This window comes from Mus caroli, unplaced genomic scaffold, assembly GCF_978045245.1.
Source record: "Mus caroli unplaced genomic scaffold, Mus_caroli_1 scaffold_3, whole genome shotgun sequence".
Lineage (NCBI taxonomy): Eukaryota > Metazoa > Chordata > Mammalia > Rodentia > Muridae > Mus > Mus caroli.
In genome coordinates this window covers 82,176,574-82,197,843 of record NW_028227258.1, presented here as the reverse complement: position 1 = coordinate 82,197,843, position 21,270 = coordinate 82,176,574, and positions in this window count along the sequence as shown.

Sequence of the window (21,270 nt, the reverse complement as noted above, 5' to 3'; positions counted from 1 at the left end):
TGATAAAATTGATGGGTTCACGTGGAGATACTTTGCCCTGTCCATTATTGATTGTATTCTTATGCTGGTATCTAGACATCTGGGTTTGGGATGATCATTTGTCTAGGTACTGATTTCTGGGTTTGACTTTGTTGTTTGGGCGTTTTGTTCTTTGGTTTCTGTTTTCTTTCTGGATTTTCAGAGAGTGTGATGGCTGTGTGGTACCTGTTTTACTGGCTTGCTCAGTTGGTGTGTTCACAGGGAATGCCTGCTAGTGTTGGAAGCTGGGATGTGGTGTGGGGAGGGAAGTTAGGAGGAGATGAAGGTCTATGTGATCCTCAGGGGATGTGGGCGTGGGGAAGGGAGGCTGCAATTGGTGTATTGTGACTGTGCTAGGAGTGAGACTAAGGGATTGGGTCTGAGGGCAGAGGGAAAGAGAGAGAGAGGGAGAGGGAGTGGGAGGGGGAGGGGGAGGGGGAGGGGGAGGGAGAGGGGGAGGGGGAGAGGAGGAGGAGGAGGAGGAGGAGGAGGAGGAGGAGGAGGAGAGAGAGAGAGAGAGAGAGAGAGAGAGAGAGAGAGAGAGAGAGAGAGAGAGAGAGAGAGAGAGAAAGAAGAGAAGGTTTGCAGGCAGCCTACCTAACATTTTGGCAACAATCATTAATTCTCTTAAGTGCTCCAACTCCTCAAACATTTTATGTTAAATTTGTTTAAAATTCTGCATAAAACAAAAATAATATATGCATATTAATTGGACAATGTGATATTCTGATATATTCATATATTATGTAATGATACATGTGTTCATCAATGTCCACCTCATAGGTCTCTGGTAGCCTCCATTCCACCCTCAACTTCCCTGAGATCAACTCTTATAGATTCCGTACCTACAAGTGGGTGGTGTTTGTCTTACTGGCCAGCTTGGTTTACTAGTACAATGGCCTCCACTTCTGTCCATGAGTCTCAACCAGGCCCCAGGTACAGAAGCTGAGACTGTAGGGAATGAACACAAGTCCTTTGTCTGCACCAAACCAGAGAAAAGAAGAGGTTCACAATATGGACAAAGTCAACTCAGTCATTAATGTATAAGTACACACATTGGGTTGTGGTCCTGAATGTTTGAATGTAATAACTCACTAATCATAAACAATCTGTGCAGTGGGTTATATTCATTCATATGTAAACATATGAGCAATACAAAACAGTAAGCTTAAATATTTTGCCAAGGTTAGCCATCTCTTTATTCATGTTATGACTCTATTTTGAACTGTATCATTAGCTAGTACTGTAACTTAAAGTAACATTTAAATTATAAGATAAAACATTTAATAAAGGTATTTTTTTCAAGACAGAATCTTCAGTGTATCTCAGGCTGCCTACTCTTTACTTTGTAGCCCATGTTGGCCTCACACTCATAGTGACTCTCCTGTGTCAGCAGCCTCCAGAGTGTTGGGATTATAAGCAGGAGGCACCCACACAGGCTAGTTCAGGTCACGTTAATATAATAAGCTTTCAGTGTTTCTTATCTGAAATTATACTAGAGGTTAGGAAGAGATAGAAATGGTGAAAACATTTAAAAAATATTTGTGGAGGGGGAAAAGTATTTTTTATTATGCTTATATTTAAAGCATTTTGGTTTGCATTCATTTTAACATTTTTTGTATTTATTGTAGAAGACTTGGAAATATAGAAAAGCAAAGAAGACTTAAAATATAGAAGAGCAAAGAAGAAAAACTGCTCATAATTAATAATACTCAAAGAAAAATTTTGTTTTTTATATGACTACTTGCAAGATATATGTGCATAATTATGGCAATAGTATCGCTGTTATAAATCAATTTTTGCTACTTATTGCATTCACGAACACAACATAAATGTTTGTCATTCTGAAAATAGTGTCTAAAACTCATTTTCAAATCAGGTCCCCATCTCACTTTCAGAGGCATTGTACATTTTCCCTCATCTTATTCTTTCATGCCTTGTGATCCAGAGCAGGGACATTTCCTGCATTAGCAGGATTGGTTTTGAAAGTTCCACATCAGGAGAAACCTGGATTGCTAGCGGTAGTACTAGAGAGGGTACTGGGAGTCTCTCCAAATCAATGGCACTTTATGTTAAAGAGAAAACCCATCTGTGTGGAAGTAGGTGCGTATCTCCCCTTTGTAATGTTAGGGTAATAATTTCTAATTTTTTTTTTTTTTGGTTTTCAAAACAGGGTTTCTCTGTGTAGTCCTGGCTGTCCTGGAACTCACTCTGTGGACCAGGCTGGCCTAGAACTCAGAAACCCCTGTCAGGCTCCTGAGTAAGTGATGGGTAAACTTTTAAGTCATAGGTACTTTTGATTCACAGAGCATGCAACCCAAAGCCCCACGTTCAGCTGTGTTTAATGCCACAGCACACGATTTATTTGATATGATTCCAATGTATTGTTGGAGAAAATAAATAATAATTCTCGGTATATAATTATGTGGGAGACGGGATCTTTGACAGGGGAATTACTCATCTAAAGACAGATGGAAATGCTGCTCACCACAAGAGAATCTCTGAATACATTGTCTTGTTCCTAAATGAGTCTCTGATGAAGGTATCTATGGAACACATCATTAAGGAAGTCAAATATAAATCTCTAATTGTGCCAGTAAGGAAGATTTCTGTTTGTGGTTGGGGGTTATTCCTTAGACCTAGGACAGAGTTAAGCAAAATAATAGCAAGAGAGGAAGCACTTGAAATAAGAAGCAATTGTTTTGAAAGCTTCCATTATTCCCAACCCCACACACCATCATTAAGGGTAGTGCTAAAAAACCAACCAAACAAACAACAACAAAACCCTTAAATTCCATTCAGCTAAGAGCACGGGAAGCTGAAGGGAGAGAATGCAGGAGGGGGTGTAGTTCAAGAAATAACTACTGAGTTATGCAGAAATTCTATTCAGGAGCATCAGCTGAACCATCTCTCTAATGTGACCTAATAAATAGCTTCCCAGAAAGAAGGCTGAATTTCCTATATAGATTATACAACTTGGAAATACAACATTTGTTTCATTTTTCCCTTTTTAAATGAAAGAGTATTATGAGAAGGACCGACATTTTCTACAATACTGAGTAATAACTGTTAATCTTGGCCATATTGAGGAGCATCTCAGGGTATAGTAAAGGTAACACCCCAGGGTAAATCTATGAGAGAGTTTCTGGATGTTCCTTAAGTAAGACCCCTTGAATATAGCCTTGCTTCCTAAATGTGGGAAGTTCAGATAAAATACAAGGAAAAGTGACCAAGTCAGCTCATACCAGTATCTTCTCTCTCGGTCCTTGCACATCATTCTGCACTGCATCACCCCTGTCCAGAAACAATGCTGTTGATTGTGAGCTGAAGCCTCCACTAGCGTGAGCCAAATCCATCTCTCCTCCTTTGAAGTTGTTTTGTGAGCTGTTTAGGCTTGGTGATGAAAAGTCTGGCTAAACAAAAAATTGATTATTAGAGTGAAGATAATTACTGTAGTGTTCCCTGATGCTGTTTTAAAAACCTTGGACAGTGAAGCGTAGGGGTTTGGAAATGTTTGAGTATGTGGACTAGAGAAGACCTGGAATGCTGTAGGCACAGAGTAGTGGGTGGTTCTTGTGGGAGCTCAGAAATCCAGAATACTTCCAGGAGTGCAAAGGCAAGCTTTCCCCGGGAATAAGTCGTCAGAGGCCCTTACATTGGCAGAGAACTTGGCCACATTTTGCCCAAACCCATGGAGGGAGGTGAGGTTTAAAGGCAATGGACTAGCTTATATGGTGGATAGAATCTCAAGGCAGCTAAAAAAGCAGTCTGTCCAGAAAAGAAACTATGGACAAAGGGGGTAATCTTTTAAAATAGACTAGTGCCATTAAAGAGAAGGCAAGTCTTCTGCACGAAGACAATAGAAAAATCCTTAGAAAGCCTTTGGGAATTGGTCAGAACTCTACCTTTACCACACTCCAGGAAGTAAAGATTTTAGCACACCTCAAATCCCTTGAAATACTTGGAAGATAACTGGGGTGCCACTTGAGTCACAGAGACTCAAGTGATATGGAAGGGCATAGCACTGACCACAGGATGTTGGGTTTACAGACATGTCTGTCAAAGGCAAGTTCATGGAGGCACTATCCAGATTTCAAAGGAGGGTCTGAGTAGCCAGGCAGGTCATACTGTTTTTGGGAGGTTGTGAAACATTTAGAAGGTGGGCTTATTGGAGGAAACAGATCTCTAGAGGTGGACCTTAGTTCAAGTTTATAGTTGAGCTCAGCTTCCCGTTACCACTCTGCCTCCTGACTGCCAATGCTAAGCAACCAATGCCTGCATCCCTGCTTCGCTTCCTTCACTCCATGATCCTCCTTGCTATGGTAGTCTATATTCCCCGAAACTGCAGTCCAACGCAAAACTTTCTTACATCAAGTTTCTTCTTGTCAGATAATGGTTATGGTAACGAGAGAATAATACATACAGCTGCCAATGGGAGTGCCTATTGTAGAGTGATATAATACTGTTCAAACTTTCAACTTCCCATGCATTGTCAAAACAGGTTTCAGTGTTGTGGATTGTTTTAAATCTTTACCTCATGACTATCTCTATAGAGTTAAATAGTCCTTTCCCTCTCTTTATATACATATATATGTAATTATGTATACATTCATGAATGTATGCATGTACATTGGATTTGCAAGGATTTATTCTGACCTCAGCTTTGCTAAAGATGTTAACTGTGCTGTTAGGCATGTTGCAACTGCTTTATTTTTCATCAAGTATTGCATCTGTCAAAGGGTGATAATATCTACCACAGATGTGGGAAAAAGATGACATAATGATTTGGTAGAGTTCTCAGCTCTGTGGTAGGGCAAGGAAGACAAGCAGAAACTCCTTTTTGTCCAGTTTGAGTAATAGCTCTATAGAAGAAACTGACCCTGGTTCTCAACTTAATGAGGGGAAGCTACCCAAATGTGCATTATCTGCAATGTTACAGGTCTAAACAGAGTCAAGGAGACCAGGAATAAAAGGCGTACACTGAGATAACATCTCACTACAGGACTACCTGCTTTTTTAAGTAATGATAGGTTAACACCAAGGAGATTACGTGATGCATGCATAAGATGGGTACAGACTATGCCAGTGTGTGTGTGTGTGTGTGTGTGTGTGTGTGTGTGTGAAAATATGAAGGTGAGAGTTCAGCCGCTTAGTTGTGAGGTTTCCAACAAAAAATGATTGGATGGCAAATGAAAAATACGCTCTGAAGGAGACATTCATCCAAAGACTCTCCCCCAGCAGGGCAGTGCAGCATCTTGTTATTTTTAAAGTTAAACATGAGAGGACATTAAGGTAGTACAGTAACATTTTCATGTGTATGGTTTTCTGAAGTTTGTACTAAGGGTTATAGGGATAGGCACAGCTCACAGCAGGAAGTCATTCACACCACCATCTGGTCACCAGAACTCTCCTGGCACTCAAGCATGCACTGGTGTTTTCTGTTGCCTTAGCATCCCTCCTCTGGCTTTGGCTGTGCTTTTTTAAGCATAGCATACAGATGGTGAATCATCATTTAAATTCATAGCTCATTTCTTCCTCTTTGTCTACATGCTTATACACATCCAAAATGTCCTTGATGAACGGGATTCCCATCACCTTTGAAATACCATCCCAGGACACTGCATCTATAAATGTCTATAGCTTCTAAAACTAAAATTAGTGGGAGTAGGGAATGTATCCATGTTTTTTATTTTTTATATATAATTTTGACCTTTATTTAAAATGGATTTTTTCCACAAAATATACTGAGATCACCCCCGCTCCCAACTCTTTCCAGGTCCACCCTATCTCTCCACTCCCACAAATTCAGTCTTTCTCTGTCTTCCCCATTGAAAAGCAGGCAATTCAAAACAAAACAAAAAAACAAAGTAAAAACAAACAAACAAACAAACCAGGATACTACGAAACAAACAGGAAAAAAAAAGAAGCCAAAGAAAAAAACAGAAGGAACATACAGACACAGAGCCACATGCAACTAAACAAACAGAAATCTCACAAAATCAGAAACCGTAAGATGTAAGTAAAAGTCCTGTAAAGGTAAAAAAATAAAAATAAAACAAATACGTCCAGACAAAGCATTATGAGACAAAAACCTCCAAAAATACCACTGACTTTATTTGTATTGGCAGTCTGCTGCTAGGCACGGTGCCTGCTCTGAAGTATGATTTGTTTACCCAGTGAGACTCCATTGAAGAAAATTAATTTTTCCTTTGTGAACAGTTGTCAACTGGAGATACCTTTGGGTTAGGGATGGGGGCTCGTGTCCACCTCTCAGTGCCGGGACCCCAACTGACTTAGAGTTAAGCAGGCCCTGTGTATGCTGAAGCAGTATCAATGAGTTCACACGTGTTTAAATCTTGTGTCTAGAAAGCCTTGTTTCCTTGGCATCTTCCATTCCCATTGGCTTTTACAGTCTGTCTCTTCTGCAAAGCTCCCTGAATCCTGAGGGATGGATTTTATGAAGATGTCCCACTTACTAATGAGTATTCTGAGGTCTCTCATTCTTTGATCCAGTTGTGGGTCTCAGTATCTGTTCGCATTACTGCAGGAAGGAGTTTCTCTGATGATGGTTGAGCAAGACACTGATCTATGAGTATAGCAGGATGTTGTTTAGAGTCATTAAATTCAACAGCAGGGGTCAGCTACTTCTATCCATTGGTTGGATGCAAATATCTGCATCTGACCCTTTCAGCTGTTTGTTGGGTCTTTCAAGAGGGCAGTTATGATAGGTCCCTTTTTGTGAGCTCTCCATAGACTCAGTAATAGTGTCAGGTCTTGGGACCTCCCATTAAGCTGGATTCTACTTTGGGCCTCTTGCTGGACCTTTTTTTCCTCAGGCTACTCTCTATTTCCATCCCTATAATCCTTTCAGACAGGAACAATTATGGGCCAGAGATGTGAATGTGGGATTGCAACCCCATCCCTCACTTGACGTTCTGGCTTTCTGTTGGAGTCAGGCTCTATAAGTTCCCTCTCCGTACTGTTGGGCATTTCATCTAAGATCCCTCCCTTTGAGTCCTGAGAATCTCTTACCTCTCAGATCTCTGGTACATTCTGAGAGTCCCCCAACCTCCAATTTCCTGAAGTGGCTTGTTTCTATTCTTTCTTCTGGCCCTAGGACTTCAGTCCTTTTCGCTCACCCAATACCAGATCAAGTTCTTCTCTCCCCCCTCCTCCCTGAATCAGGGAAAGGCTGAAAGAAGCTGAGGAGAAGGGCTATCCTGTAGGAGGACCAGCAGTCTCAATTAATCTGGACCTCCGAGATCTCTCAAACAGTGGACCACCAACCAGACAGCATACACCAGCTGATGTGAGCCCCCCAACACACACACAGTAGAGGACTTTTAGGTCTGTGTTCATTCATAGAGGATGCACCTAACCCTCAGGAGACTGGAGGCCCCAGGGAGTTTAGAGGTCAGGTGGGGTTGGGGGTGGGGACATCCACTTGGGGAGGGGTTGATGGGTAGGAGGTATGAGATGTGGAGCAGTCAGAGGGTGGATGGGGGTGGGTAAAATATGGAGTGTAAAAGAAGAAAAAAAGAAGAAAAAAGTTTCATTAAATTGATACATTCTCTTAGTAGAGCTGTATCAAGGAAAATTGCCTTTGTTTCTAATATAAAAATAATGCTTTATTGTTTTACAAGATGGAGTTTCAAACTGCCATTGAGTTTGAAGTCCTCCTTCTCTGTCTCCTGGATTCAGGATTACAGACATGCACCACCTTTCTGGATTTTCTCTTCTCTTCTCTTCTCTTCTCTTCTCTTCTCTTCTCTTCTCTTCTCTTCTCTTCTCTTCTCTTCTCTTCTCTTCTCTTCTTTCTCTTCTTCCCCTCCCCTCCCCTCCCCTCCCCTCCCCTCCCCTCCCCTCCCCTCCCCTCCCCTCCCCTCCCCTCCCCTCCCCTCCCCTCCCCTCCCCTCCCCTCCCCTCCCCTCCCCTCCCCTCCCTCCTCCTCTCTCCTCTTCTCTTCTCCTCTCTCCTCTTCTCTTCCTTTCCTTTTCAGTGTAGGCAAACTGGTGACATATGCCTGGAGAGGTCATGGTAGTCCACACCAGCAGCTCCTGCTACTCTTGCTCAAATGTCAACTCACAGGCTTATCTAATGATTCTTCATCTCAACTCCAATTCAAAAAGTGTAGCTGCTCCTGATGCTGAGAGTACATCTGACAAGACTGTCAGAAGCTGTAAATGTCATTAATCTGAAAATGCATTTAATACACACGCCCGCTGACCATTGCTACTTAGACATGCAACACTCTGTGGACCATCAGTTCTGCACTCCTTTGACCAAGCCCATTTAATTTGTACATGTATACTGAGAGTGATAGCTTGATTGCATATTTTGTGACTTGGGATAATTTTCACCAAGAGCTTTTATGCAGCAAAACCAAGTTCTAACTCGAGGATGCAGCATTCTGAAAGCAAATACTGAGTGATGTGGGGAAAGTAGCATCTGCTTTAAGAAATCCAAGTCAAATGAAGGCTTGAATGTTGAGCTTACTTAAGGTATGGCCATATCATGCTTTTTATACTTGTTTGTGTATCACATGTATGTGAACATTTGTGTGGGCACATACATGCTACCGCATGCATGAGGAGGTCAGAGGATACAGTGCTGTGGTTGATTCTTTACTTCTTCAATGTGGGTGTGGGTGAATTGAACTTGTATCGTCAGGCCTGATGGCAAGCACATTTACCTCTGAGCCATCTCACAGGCCCAATTTTATTTTTTCTAATCAACATTTTGTGACAGTTGTTAAATTTGATGACTCAACGGGTATGTATTGTTATGTATTTTCAGGTTTGCAAAGGTGGTTTTCTAATTTTTTATTGCTGCAAAGAAACATCACTGCCAAGGCAACCTATAGATGAAAACATTTAGTTGGAAACTTACAGTTCTACAGGGTTAGAATCCATGAGCATCATATCAGGGAACACAACAGCAGGCAGGCAGGTGTGGGTCTGCAACAGTAGCTGAGAGCTTGGCTCTCCATCCACAAACAGGAAGCAGAGGGAGCTAACTGGAATGACTTGGGTTTTTGAAACTCAAAGCTCCCCTCATGACACACTTCCTCGCCCCTGTGACACACTTCCTTCAACAAAGCCATACTTCTTAATTCTTCCCAAATAATACCATCAACTGGGGACCAAGCATTCAAATATATGAGCCTGTGGGTGACATTCCCATTCTAGTCACCACCATGGTTCTTACGTTCTGGAGAAAATGAGATGACTGGTAAAAGTACCCATTATGAAAACAAATACACACAGGGCTGTCCTTTTTTAACTTTGCGTGTTAGCTTTAAAACAGATGATAACCTAATACAAGTAAGTAATGCACTATTTATAAATTGTACATTTTGCTTCTCCTCAAACTGAGCATGTAGCAATGTAATAAATGTTCACTGAAAGAGTTAGTGTTTGTTTTTTTAATAGCACTTTTAGAACACGATTCTCTACTGAGCAGGGTACCATTCCATACAAATCTGTTAAGTACATGAGGGAAAATATTAAAACCATTAAAGTTCAAGGTTTAGATGTGACTTAAAGAATACTTCCCTAATTGTTCCCTCAGGTGCTGCGGCCAAGGATCTTCATACCTTATATAAATGTCAAGATATGTGGACTATGGGAACCATGGGTGTTAGTACAGGAAAATAAAAAGAACTTGAATGATATTGCTGAAAATTATGGTGACTAGAGCAGAGAATTTTCATCTATGGATTTTAAAGAAGTTGCATAGTTATTAAACTAAACATAAGTTCAAATTATTGTAAAAATTATTAACACAAAGGAAGGCCTGTTTTGTTACTTACAAAAATAAATAAATGAGGGAAAATAGAAAGCTTTTATTTGAGTTTATAAAGAGAAGATAACATGTTTCAATTAAACTAATAAAGGTACAATAATTTAACAGTCATTTAAAGAAATAAATGTGATCAGTGCAGTTCCTTGGGAACTTTATCCTTAAGGTCATGCCTGCACCAGCCCTGCACAGTTGCTCTTCGTCTGAAGCTGCTCTCGCTTCTGGCAGGAGCATTGGCCGCTTCCTGTTCTGGAAGGCAGAGTGTGGATTGTTCAGAATAATAGCAGCCCGTTCCACAATGAAGGGGACTAAATTAGGTAGCGTGCATGGATGGGCCTCGTGGAAGGTGTTGTTTTGATGTTGTTGAGATCTGAAGAGAGAATGCGCATCTAACAGCGATGGGGTGGGGACACGGGGCTGCCCTGACTACATGCAGGCCCTGAAATCTAGTGAGCTAGATCCACGTTCAGAGACAGATTGGAAGAGCCGAAACAATATTGGATCTGAAAATCGAATGTGCTGAGTTACCTTACTTACAAAGCCACAAACAAATGAAACCATTATATTTTTCATTTGTGGTCACATCCATTGAGAATACTGTATTCTTCTTCGTATCCTTTTCCTTGATTTTTTCTAATAAAAAGCCTTATCATTTGAATGCCTTATTTTCAGGGTAGATACTTTTAGCCCTTTCATTTGCTGTCTTTGCTCATTTTCCAAGAGTTCTTTTTCTCTCATCTTGTTGTTCCTCATATTGCTATTGCTGTAAGGTGTGGTATTTTAGGAAATTGCAATATATTTAATGGCATTTATGTTTATGTCCATATAAATTTTATTTTAGCATAATGTAACCTAATTACGTTGGAAATATTTTTGAGTGGTTACATTATTAATATTATCAAAACCAAAGAAAGAAAACAAAAACCCAACCAACCAAATGAATTAAATCAGTGGTATTTTAACAGCAGATCAAATTCAACTTTTACAATATAGCTAGTGGTATATCTTCTGATGCTTTTTAAAAAAATAATTGCATATGCAATTTTTAAAATTTACTTTAATTTATATGTTTAAATGTTTTACTTGCATGTAATGCAAGTGTGCTGCATTTGTTACATGGGTAGAAGAAAGGTATTACATCACCTGAAAGTGGACTTTTAGTCAGTTCTGAACAACTATATGGTTGCAGGGAATTGAATCTGGGTCCTCTGGAAGAGCAGTCATTATCCATTGAGGCATTTTTCCAGCCCTCATGAAACATGCAGTTTCATATATTATGGTTTCATAGATTCCTTTATCATGGAGAAATAATGTTTGGGATTTTTATTCTCTGATAATTTTGCCATGTCTACATATTCCTTGGCCCAGTTGGACCTCATCCCCGTAGTCACTGATTTACCAATTCTGTATTAGTAATATGGGGACAATAAAAACGACTTAATAATAAGGCACTGCTCTGGTCATGTGGCTAAGGGCTCTTTCTTTCTCTTTTCTGCCTTTTTTCAACTCTAAATTTAGTTTAGTAAAACATATAACTGGCAAGGTAGTGAGGTTTAAAATGTCAGTCCAGGTGAAGTGGCAGAGTGACTGAAGCTTATAAACCTATTAATGGTACTACAAGTTGGGGAACATTCCAGGCCCTGGCAAGGCAGTTATAAAGGAAATCACAAGAGTCTTGTGCAAGATGAGATGGATTGAAGAAAACCAAAAGTAATTAACATATGCTCTGATCATAATTGAAGTTGCAAAGACTATGAAACAGGGCAATGTATCAGGAATTTCCTGGTGGCTAAGGTCAATTTTAGAAAAAGGAATAATCAAAAGAGGCTATTTCTAAGAGGTGAACTCTAAGCTGATACTTGAATGACAAAAAGAAATTGGTTCTGATAATCTTAAATGGAAAAATGCTTTGTTCTTATAATGATAGAGAGAAGCTCGGAGAGTGTGCAGCTTAAGTAAGATGAGAGAAATAGAAAATCATTGAGTTTGTATTTGAATGAACTTCAATAAGACCTCGTGCTTTGCTATATTTTAGCATGTTCAGTGCAATCTCAGAGCAATTCCCATTTAGTTTACATTTTCTATAATCAGATCTATGGTGTATTCAATTTAAAAATACTCCATTTAAAGCAACTTTGAAAAAATATTTATTTCTGGGTAGTTTAAAAGGTAATATTGGCTAACAGTTATTTAATATCTTTTTAAAAAGACTTTCTAAATGATATCAATAATGTTGATTTCCCCTAACAAACTGAATACAATCATTTTTATGGATAGGAATACACAAACATATCCTTTCCCTAAGACCTCAGGAAAACTAAGTTACTGAACATAGCTGATCATATTCACCAGACATCACCATGGAGCAGAGATAGAGATGGCTGAGCTTATGGCCTGTAGTTATGGCAACTAATTAAGCAAAAACTCAAAGAGATAGATAGGTGGTTGAGCTAATAACATTCTCTCATGGACAAAACCCAGGGAAACCAGACCTTCAGCTGAGGTTCCACCCCAAACCCCATCACACCTTGTTGTAGGAGGTGGCACTAGGTATACAAAAGGCAAACAGGTTAACATGGTATACAACTAGGTATACAAAAGGTAGACAGGTTAACCTGGGTCATGACTACAGGAATGCAGGCTTTGTAAGTTGTCACTGGAGCTATGCTGGGACTTCAGGTCACTTGTATTCCTGAACATGATCCCATTGATGACATTGGCTCACATACATTAACTTGGGTACAATCATTTCTCTGCCTCCCATTGCCCTATGCATATGGATAGACTATACATGTCTCTGTGGAAACTCATACCACTTTGCTATTTGTTCTTTACCATGGTATCAATCTGGGTAATTTAAACCTTTGGAGAATTTAGAACAAAATGAACCTTTTAAAGCTACAAATTGAAGCAGTATTTATTTAATTTGGTCTGACATCCCTATAAGCCCATGCAAGTCAGCACAAATCGATGAGGTTAATGGAGGGAAAGTTCCAGCCATGTGTACTGGTCATAACTAAAGACCTTCAGCAACATGACTTCAGAGGCCAATTGTAACAGTGCAATGTTTTAGTTAATGACCAATCTGAACCTCTTTCAACATAAATAAATATGTCAAGAACAAGTGGCACTCAGCCCCCTCAGGATGTGGAGCAGGGGTAGTAGTTTCATGGAAAGGGACAGAAGAAGGCATGCTGAACATAGAGATGTAATGCCAAACTTTGAGGGGAAATGGGAGAGTGTAAGGTTAGAAGGAGAGACTGTGATAGTCAATTGTCAGGTGAAAGTTGGAGTCCTCTGAGAGGTAGGGAGGAGGTGGGTATGGTGCTCTGATGGATGCTGCTGTCTTTGGTTTCTTTGTAGACTGTCAGTGATGTTTGCTTTCAAAATCAGAACTTGATAGATTACTCTATTTGTAAACATGGTATGATGTCAACAACATAAATAACCAGCAATCAAGACAAGGCAAAAATTCCTGTAATTCTTTGCGTGAAGCTGGCACAGATGGCACTGACAAGGATATCTGGCTCAAAGTGAGTATCCAGAGTATGGTACCTGCCACTTCTCTCCTCTGTCTGTGCTACTAGGCACGAGGTTACTACTCTAAGAGCCCGCTGCTTGTGGAGTGACAGATAGCATTTGCTGTGTGCTTTTTATTCATTTTTATTCATGTGTTCACATCAAATTTTCAAGATTTTTAACTTTCTCACTTGAAAGCCAATGGCATTGGGGTTCAGAGAGATTGCGTTAATTGAACAGATTCACACATCCTGTGTGAAATCAGACTCAGTTTATAAATGGCTTAGGTTGACCATCATAATACACTGCACTACCAATGCTTACAGAACCAGGTATGAAAGCCCAACAGTATCTAAGGCAGAGGAAGAAGTGTGTGGAGGGCAGCTAGAGTGTGACAAGCAAAGCTCCATTTTCTGGGTATGCTTTCCTATCTCCTAATATCATTTCTACCCTAAAAGAAATTATGTAGTCCTGTTGGGATGCCAACATCCCAAGTCTTCCAGATTTGGACCTGAGTGATTTTATTTGTTCCTGTAAATTATAAGAAACATCAATCCTTTGAGGATGATCCTGTATGTCATCTTTCACAGTACAAATTTTGGTAACATGGCCAAGAATAAGAGCTCATTGTAAAGAGAAGACAGTGGCTTTGTCAGCTTTTAATATTCGAACTAGTTTTGAGAGATGAGATCCCCCAGGAGAATTATAAGACACATGGACAGGTTTCCATAACAACCACTGTTTGCTGTGTAATTTGGATATTCCTCAACTTTTGTTGTAGGATGAAGAACTTCCATCAATTGTTGGGATATATAAAGGTTTGCTCTCTGTTATTCATGGCACAAGTTTTCCAGAATTAATGAGGAAGCTTGAACTTCTTGGTTTGTTGTTCTCTTATAGCTAAGGGAACATGCTGCAATACAATGAATGGGCATCCAGCCAGGGCTATTTCCTATTAAAAGCATTTAGCATTGTGCCAAAGCACAGGGAAAACAATTTATAAAACACAAGTGTGGGGCTTGTTGAGAGGACGGAAACAGAGGATATGGGTTTTTTTTGGTAAAATTCCAATATAAAAATACATATTGCCTCTGTTGGCCCCAGAATCACACTTAAATCAGTACTGGCAATTCTCCCTGAAGTCTGTCCATTTTCCTCTTGAGCATCGAAGCAAGTCATTGAAAGCCTAAGCCTTATGGAGAGCATGCCATCAGCCTTAAAATACTCTTGTTTATGGGTCTCTGGCAACACACTATTGTCAGTCAACTGAAGTATTTTCTTAAATAGCAGTCAAAGAAAGAGGAAATTCTGGTGGGACTTAACAAAGAAAAGTACACAAAGGTCAAATATAATTAGGAGCCAACACTGATTATGATTCTATTCTGTGCAAACATTGCATGAATAATATCGCTCCTATTCACAAAAGAAGTGGCATCATATAAAGAGAACTTTCAATAGGGCTATGTTTTAGAGATGACTATAGTTTTGCTATTGCCTACATCATGCTATAAATCATATTAAATGGTATATTCTGATTTTCTGTAGAATGCTAAAACAAGTACGAGAATAAAAACAATAAAATCCCCCATAATTGATATAGCCTCTTTATCATATCTATGATACACATAATAGATTTTAGTTATCATTTCAACACTGGCAATGACTAGAGACACATGGACTCAGTCAGGGAACTGAGAAGTATTGTTAACAAAGGAGAAAATAAGAAGGTGAGTGTTAGGTAATTAACAGGAGCTCTCCAGGTAGAATCTTAGGTGCCATTAATGGAAATGATAATTAATCATCTTATATTTGGAAATAAAATAGGGATTGATAAACTTAAGTTTTATCTCTGGCTTCAGGGGTTTACATATTTAGCAAGATCCACTTTATCTTGAATTCCTTTTTTGTTCTGTGTGTTTTGAGTTAGGTGCTCCCTTTTGACCAGCTGTTTTTTAAGCCCATATCTTCTCTTGATTTCAATATAGAGGCAGTATTTCTGTAGTCACTCTTAAATTTGACCCCCTCTGATTGGGGCAATTTAGTCACTAAATCTGTGTAGTATGTTTCCAGGTTAGTGGTACAACTCAATCTCTGAAGCTCAGAACAAAGCCCCTACTTTGATTAACCCAGGGCATGGGTCCTGACAGCTTAGGAAAACAAACAAACAAACAAACAAACAAACAAACAAACATCTAGTATATTCCATTCCTTTGGCTACCTGTATTCAGTTTTGGGTTGCCATAGTACAATATGTGTGATAATGAACTAGTGAGAAAGGTTTATTTTGGTTCATGGTACTATAGGTTCCCTCATAAAAACAAAGTGAACTCACTATTTTGAGCATCTAATAAAGACAATTTCTCATGTCAGGAGTTCTTACTGGGAAACAAATAATTGAAAAGGAATCAAAGAGAATGACCTAATCGGGTATGAAATCACAGTTCCTTCATTGGAACACTAGCAACAATCTCCTACTAGGACCTACTTTTTAGATGTCCAAAGTACCTTCCAATGTTACTATCCTGGGGACTAGAATTTGGAAACATGCATTTTGGGGAGACATTCAGTCAAACCAATTCACCACTTAACATAAAACTTGAACCTTATTCATAAGTACCTTATTCTCTCTTACTCCACCCAGTTCCTCTGACTAATGTCAACCTTTTTTTTTTCATTAGTTCTGAGTAGAAATTCTTGTGGCTACAACAGCCAAGAGTTTGATACCACACAGTGTCCAATCATATGAAAAGCATGTGAAGAGATGAAGATCTCTACAATAACATTCATTGGATGGTAAATGTAGAGAGAAAGGCACAATGGTCAAGAGCCTTTGGTGAATATCATATGTGGCTCAGAAGGGTTAGTAGGGATTCTTTGGTCTGGGTTGAAAATGCATAGGACTCTTTTGTCAACAGGTGCTAATGAGTTGCCTTGGTTCTCATAGTCTAGAAATTTCCTTAATTTTCTTTTGTTTTGTCCTTAATGGTCATATGGAAGATGTGAAACTGAGTTATGTTTCACCAATTCCTGTTATAGTAGAATCAGGACTTGAGATATGAATTGATGGATATACTTGTTACTTTTGTGAGTGTTGAGGGATACATTAATAGCTTTTCTCATTGCTCTGAAACAACACTAGGGAGAAACAATTCGAAAGTAAGAGCATTTACTTTGGTTAATGGCTTCTGAAGTTTCATTCCATCATGGCCAAGGGTGGGGATCTGGCAGATCAGAACAGTTCACATCATAGTGGACAGGAGGCAGATGACAAGAACACACAGGAACATAACTCAAGTTGAGATAGATCCCACAAGGACACAAAAGCTGTGACATACTTTCTCCAATTAGACCCTGTACTGGCTGGTTTTGTGTGTCAATTGACACAAGCTGGAGTTATCACAGAGAAAGGAGCCTTCCTTGAGAAAATGCCTCCATGAGATCCAGCTGTAAGGCGTTTTCTCAATGAGTGATCAAGGGGGAGGGGAGGGCCCAGCTCATTGTGGGTGGTTCCATCTATGGGCTGGTAGTCTTGGGTTCTATAAGAAAGCAAGCCGAGCAAGCCTGGGGAAGCAAGCTAGTAACAACCCTCCATGGTCTCTGCATCAGCTAGTGAGAAAGGTTTATTTTGGTTTATGGTACTATAGGTTCCATCATAAAATGGAGTTACTTCAATACATGACTTGCTTGAGTTTCAGTCCTGACTTTTCTTTGGTAATGAACAGCAATGTGGAAGTGTAAGCTGGATAAACCCTTTCCTCCTCAACTTGCCTCTTGGTCATGGTGTTTGTGTAGTAATAGAATCCCTGACTATGACAGACCCCAAACTCCTGCTTTCAATGATGCCAGTATTTTATGAATTTGAGAAGGGACTAATCAATTCTTTAGGAAAAGCCTTCATGTTTCTAATTATCTCTATGTTTCTAGAAATACCCTCATAAACACACCAAGATATGTGCTTATTAATCTCATAGGCTCTTGAACATCCAGACAAGTTGATTATTAGAATTCTCCACCATATTACCAAAGACCAGAAGTGTACACCAACATTTGTATTAGAACTAATCATCATAGTTGTCAACTAATGTTGTTCTGCTTATGTCCTTTAACCAGATTACTTGTGTCTTGGCTTCTATCAAGGAAGTTTATCATGGGTCTGGGGAGGGAAACTCAGCCAATCCAGTTCTTGCTCCCAGGTTCATGCCTGGGGTAGCGTTGGGGATGAGGTATTTGATCTAAGTAGCTTAAATTAGAATCTCCAGAGATTGTTGCAGAGTGAGTCTTTAATCCTAAATGAAGTCTGTCATCTCAGCTCTCTGGAGGCTGAGACAGAGGGATCATTCATGTTTGAGGTTGACCTGGGCTGCATAGTGGATAGAATTGCCTAAGGGGAATGGCCAAGAGGAGGGTTTTAATTTCTTCTGTTCGTCTGTTCGTTCTGTTGATCCTGTCTCCCTGCTTTATCTGCTTTTATCTGGAGGACAGAATTGTGCTTTCAAGACTTTCATCTTGAAATATGTCCATTGTCCTGAACCAAAGGTCTCTGGTTTGAAACACATTTCATAGTAAAGTCTCTTACTTCTGTGTGTTCACTCAGATTAGCCAACTTCAACATGAGACTTGTCTCTTGCTTATGAGACTGGTGAGGACAAGAATTATTAGAAATGATGTGACCAAAACTACACTGTTCATTTCAGGATCATTTGTACCATTGTGTCAGGTTAGACCAGGCCTTCATCTGCTCCCTGTAACCTCTGCAGTCAAACCACAAGTATTGCCATCTTTCAAGCTTGGGAGAACTAGACTTCCCCTCCTCTCTTGATTCTGCCAGTTATAAACTCAGTACTATCACGCAAATTCTGATAGAAGCTTTTGTATGTTCCAACAGCAAGTGAGAAAAACTAATCCAACATACTTATTAAGTTTGGTTTACATGACTGAAAAGTCTAGTGTCAGCTTGATCCAGGGGAATGTAAGCAGGCCCAAGTCATCTGTGTATGAGGGCTCCTTTTTAAGATAACATTCTAGTGCAATGCTGTCAGTCTCCCTGAGCTGGGACCACAGATCATTCTTTTCCTGATTTCACATCAGGGTTTACCACAAACAAAGTGCGAGCAGGATGCTGCTGGTATCACACTTTGAAACGTGCCTTGTGGTCTACAACTTCATAGAGTTATTTGCCAATTAAAAAAAAAATCTACCAAAATTAGAATGATAAGTACTACCTTTATGTTGGGGAAGAAGTTATTATCACAGGATTTAGAAGTGAAGGCCTCAATTGCATCTGTAATGTAGAATTCTTTTTTTAAAAACAGGCATCTACAATGAGCTGAACAAATAAGGCAAATTCATCAGGCCTGTGTCAGGAGCATGCATAGCTCTGTTGAGAAAGACACCACCTTTTAAAGCAGGACACTCAACCTGATAAAGATTGAGGAGTAAGAGACTCTAAGTCCCCTTCATACTGGGTGTCCCTGTGACTTCATCCAATCTCCTGCCTCTGTAGTTCTGAATTGTTCCTGACTTTCTTGTGGTCAGCTTAGTTTCTTTTTTAAATGCCAAGTTCAGGCCTATCCCCAGACATTGACGCAAGAGTATTCATTATTTATTTTCAACAGCTTTAAAAATTGGACCAGGATAATAAACCCTTACTTAGTATTGCTTGTAGTTGTTTGGTGTCTTTAATCAAATCATCACAACTGAGGTTTCTGTTTGGTATTATCACATGACAAGATTGACTTCAACTGACATTGTTTCAGGTTCCACTCCGTCAGAATATGTTTTGTGTGTCATTTTAGTCTAGCGATCCCTTCTAATTGGACTACTGGGAAAAAATTTGTGGCCACAAGGGGAAAAGCATATACTTATTGGCCAGGTTTGATCTGTACATCCACATTGATACTGACTGTTGTGGCCTGAGAAACTCAATGAATTGACGGGATAATCTTGACTTACAGGCTTTTCTCTAACAATGTTTGAAAGGACTGAGGTCCCATTCTTTTCCAGTACTTCAGGATGAGAGCAGTGTGTGTGTGTGTGTGTGTGTGTGTGTGTGTGTGTGTGTGTTGAGAGTACACTCACAAAGTTGTCATTGAAGGGTGACAGAGGAACAGTGTGCAGGCCTGAAAAGTCTGAGTTTACTTTATATACACAGTGGGGGTTGAACGCCTCTGAAAGATGTCAACTCAGGGGACTTCTGACCCCTCAATCCTGACGTCATTATTTAATTTTGTTCTCTCAATTTGAACATTGTAACTGGATATGTAGATGTTGCTCTAGAAATAATTAGATTGCCAAATACTATGCTCCATGTTGTTTGGAAAGATGCTGTTTGTGAGGTATCTAGGTGAGAAGCAATTAAGCCAGGATTATGGACTGCCTAAGTAAAGGCAGGAAGCAGGAGACCACTAGGCTGTAATTCTGTGGTACCCAGCATTTGTGGACAGAGAAGCAGCTACAGTAAAGGAAACTGAGAAGAAGTCACAGGGATGATACAGAAAACCATGCAGGTTTGTGACTTCATTACACTGGCACAAGGACTACGTCTCCTTGGCGAAAACAGTGCCTGGGTGATTCCGTAGTTTAAGTCCATGCACAATGATGTATTGCTTTTAGCAAATAAATGAAAAAAATATGCTTAAGTCTCTCTACTTTCTTTTCACAATATCCCTTAATATATGTACCCAAAACTCATACCCGATATCGAGTTCTGACTTATAAAAGAGATCTTTTTTTTTTTTTTTACATCAGCCTGTAAGTCTTTGACCAGAAGTTTCTGTTTTTAAAAATGAAGTAATCTGCCAAATACCACAGGAAGCTGCTCTTTTGAAAACAACTCAACTCTAAGTACAGACTGAGTAAAAGATTTATTCTTAAGTAAGATGGCTCGAGGGCTCAGTTAAAAGAATGTATTTCTCCTGCACAGGATCCAGGTTGGGTGTGTGGCACCTATGCCAGGCAGTTCACGGCCACCTGAAACTGCAGCTCCAGGCTTCCTATGTCCTCTTCTGGCCTCCACAGGAAGCTGCACTCATATATATCGGCTCCTACACAGACAAACCCATACAGATTTTTTTTTAAAGAAAAATGACCAGCAAAGATTTTGACAATTAATGACTAGACATGTTTTTGATTGGATGCTCTTTAGTCTAGTTTTCAGTGAGTCTTACATTTCATTCTGATTGATCTATCAGTAAGCTTTACAAATATTTTAAATATGAAACACAGTTATTACAAATAAGCCATTCATTCATTCATTCATTCATTTATTGGTGATGGGGGTGGAACTCAGTACTTTCTACGTGCTAAGCTGGTACTCTCCCATTGACCTACATCCCTGGCTCAGTTTGGTAGTCAACTACCATAACTTTTGACTTAGAAATATTCACTTAGAGTCAGTTCTTGAGTTTACATAACTGGAGTTACTATCAAAATAGAGCCAGAGAATAACTCAGGGGTGCAGTTTATGTTGCCAGGTTTTAGGAAGGAGTTAATGAAGCTGGGAACAGCTTCTGTCATCTATTTCTTGTCTATCTAATGAGCTTATTTTCTTATGTTTTGACTTTTTAATTATAGACATTGAAAAAAAAAAAACATTGGCTGAAGAGTTTCAAGCATAAAATTGGCACTTTCCAAGTACTAAAGCAGTCCTCAGATTTAAGCAGATTTATGCTGTTCGGTTCTCCGCATATCAGCACCTGTGTGTAACTACTATAGTCACACTGCATAAACTTGAAATCCCTCTAGGAAGCTCCTGCCTGCCTCTGATGACAGCCTTTTATTGTCTTTTGTTCTTTTCGTATCTTGTTCCAAGCTAATGCTGTCAGTTACCAACCCCCAGAGTTTTATTTCTATGAGTGAATTTTTACAGAAAAGAGATTCAATTTACAAAATAAAGCAAATGTCAAGGGATACACTGAAGCACAACTGGAGAGA